Source organism: Euphorbia lathyris, chromosome 10 (genome assembly GCF_963576675.1).
Source record: "Euphorbia lathyris chromosome 10, ddEupLath1.1, whole genome shotgun sequence".
Lineage (NCBI taxonomy): Eukaryota > Viridiplantae > Streptophyta > Magnoliopsida > Malpighiales > Euphorbiaceae > Euphorbia > Euphorbia lathyris.
In genome coordinates, this window is record NC_088919.1 from 63,505,030 (window position 1) to 63,508,290 (window position 3,261).

The 3,261-nt window shown below is 30.8% G+C and overlaps 1 long non-coding RNA gene across 1 annotated transcript; it reads right to left on the reverse strand.

Moving 5' to 3' along the window:
* Window positions 1–1,575: 1,575 nt before the first annotated feature.
* On the reverse strand, window positions 1,576–2,353 carry LOC136209101 (uncharacterized). Its single transcript, XR_010677395.1, has 2 exons — window positions 1,971–2,353; window positions 1,576–1,853 (listed from the first exon to the last, which is right to left on the reverse strand). It is a non-coding gene; the product is annotated as an uncharacterized lncRNA (long non-coding RNA).
* Window positions 2,354–3,261: the final 908 nt, after the last annotated feature.

Here is a 3,261-nt window from a genome sequence, read left to right on the forward strand (position 1 = left end):
CCTTTAAACATTAATGCATCTTGTAGATACCCATTTTTGTCCGGGACATTTTTATGCTTTAACTGATAATATTTGAAATTAGGACAAGTTTATAAATTATATGAGAAATACAACATATCTTTCTCACGTATGGTTTATCCGAAAAATGGAGCTTTTGTATACCAATTTGTTATGTCTCAATTCAATTATTAAATCACATTCAAGGTATAATTTATTAGAACAAAGGTATCTTTCATCTTGCTATAAATCTATACTTGAGATATAATATATTGTTTTCTGAATATGATTTTGGAATTGTTATATTTCAAAATATGATTGTTAGTTAAAATCAATTTTTATTTAATAGTTAACTCATTCTAACTTATAATTATTTCAAGGAATAGATATAGTTTTGGATATGAGGTTTATTAAGAGATTGTTTATTAAAGATAATTCTTTTACATAAAATCATATTTAAAACACAATTTATTCTTAGAACTAATTACTCATGAATGGATTAACACTCAAAAATAAATTCTATTATAAAAAATAATAAAACAAAAATAAAATAAGATGCTTTTATTAAGAAATAAAATTTACATTTTACAAAACTAATCTATTACATCTCTTTGTTTTGTAGATAAACATAAAATTAAGCCTCTCAATATTCCTAATCCACCTCCTAATCAAGCTTCAACTCAAATGAGATATGGACAAGAATCAAAGTTCAAATTTCAACAGCCAAATCCAAAATGAGCAGCATTGGAAGTATTAATTCAAGAGAAAAACCCACTTCCAAGACAGAAAAAGACAAGACCTACTCTCAAGACTAAAAAGACAGTCACATGGGAAAATCTAGAGACAAAACCATGCAGAAATCTCATTTTCAAGACACAAAAAAACAAATTGAGTCATGCTGAAAGAGTTACAGCCCATGCTGAACTCACATTATGCTCATTTGAAAGAGGGATGGTTTAGAAAGAAGAGAGGCCAATTTGGAGAGCCATTTTTCAGAATTGTTTTTAGGCAGAAATTCTTGTAATAGTTTCAAGTTTGAGAAGTGCCCAAAGAGTGAAAAGAATTATTTTTAGGCAGAAATTCTTGTAATAGTTTCAAGTTTGGGAAGTGCCAAAGAGTGAAAATCTTGTATTCACCAAAATTCTATATAAATCAATTCTTTCTCCATTTGATCTCCAAAGCTTTGAACTAAAGGTTTTTATCCTTAGTTTATAAAAACAGTGATTAAAAGCTTGCTTTTGAAATGAACTGATTTTGTAAACTTTGGATAAAAATTCTATTAGTTTTCAGCTCTTTTACATACATGCTATTTATTTAATGCATACAAACCATTTACTAATCTTACTAACTTTACATATTAATTAGAATTTATATTTTATCCTTTGTATATTTGTGTTTATATATATGCTCTACTAACCATTTATTAATCCAGTAACTTTATACATTTTTCCTATTTATACTACACTAACATTATTACAAGCTAACCATTTATATTTATTCTAATTATTCATATTTGTTTTAATCTTCTAAATAAACCAAACAGATTTACATTTTGCAGAAGTTAATTAAGTTAGTTCATTTGTAAATTATTTTTCTATTACCCTTAGAACAGATTCAACCTGTTTCATTCAAATTTCACCCGAAACCTCACTTCGCCTCTCACGATTTACACGGAATAAACTTTCCACTATTTTGTTTCGCTGTTACAGGTTTCGAAAAATAAAACTCATTAACAGATGATCTGAAAAACCAAAAGAAAAACTAAAAAATCTAATCTAGTCAAACAGAGCTCTTTATTTCCCTTCTCCACCTCACCGGATCCGAATCATCACCGTCGTTCGTCTGAGATTCCAGATCTAAACGAAAAAACAATAAGAGCAAGAAAATAATCACCGATCATATTACTTCGGATTTCAATCTTCATACCCAAAAAGAAAACGAAACAGACCAAGTAGAAATAAGACAGGTCTTACCTCAATGCAGGTCGGAGCGGCTACAACGGATAATGCCAGGACGGCGCACGACGGCAGCAGCTCGGACAAACGGCGGACTCGAATCAGAACTCAAGCAGTAGTGGACGGCGGGGCCAAGGCGAGATGAAAACAAGACAGAGCAGAGCGGAAGGCGAATAAACGGAGTAGATGGAGGTGGTGAACGGCGGCCGGCCAGGTGAGAGGTTGTTGCTGTAAACCTTTAAGAGAAAAGAAAGTCACAAGATAAGGAAGAAGGTGGCTAGTCTAATTTAAGTGTTAAATTAGGTTAACAATTTATTTATATGGGAAGTCAAGGTTAGGTTAAATTAGAGCCCTTGATCAAATCTAATCACATGGTGGGGATTAATCCCTTATTAGGATTAGGGAGAGTTTTTTTACGTTGGGCCTGTTTTGTTTGCCCTAAGTAATTTAATTAAATATAGAAAATAGTTTAATTAAATATAAATCAAGTTTAGTTCAATTAGTTTAACTTGCATTAGTTCAATTTAGATACTTTAGATTAAATTCTTTGATGATTTATAACATAAGTTTAGTTTGATTAATTTGATATTTATTAGTTCTGTTTAATTTATCTAATGCATAGGGTTATGTCATAATCGTATGCATAGCAAACATAAAATAATAAAATCACACAAAAATAATAGTAATATCCTCCAAGTATATTAAACCCGCTACATAAAGTTATGTCATAACTATATGTATGGTAAATAAAAATGAGTAAATCACTCCGAGATTTAATCCCCACTATCCAATGCATAAGGTTATGTCATAATCATATGTACGGTAAATAAATAAAAAATGACTAATAAATTATTTAGAAATAACGTTAATATCTATTGAGCCCGCTGCATAGGGTTATGTTATAATTGTATGCATGACTATTATTAATGAAATACCGATAAAATAATGTACGAAACTCGATTCCACAGTGGTGTAACCTTTGACCATCTTAGTGTGCCCTACTCGAACCTAACACTATGGATATGCTATAACCATGCTCCTAAAAACCTAAAGGAACTTCTGAAACACGAAATCCAATTGTTATGGTTTTAAACCCTCTATACAAGGTTATGTCATAACCGTGTACATGGTTATGAAGCTCAGATCACGACCGAAAAGATTTAACCCGAGCGAGATAACTGATATTGCCATACATCCAAACCCCCTCAGACTGCGGAAAAGGGTTATGTTATTGATAACAACCCAAATTATTCTTGAATAAGGAATAAGGGAAAATTAATAGAGATAATGACAAACCATTATTTCTTCT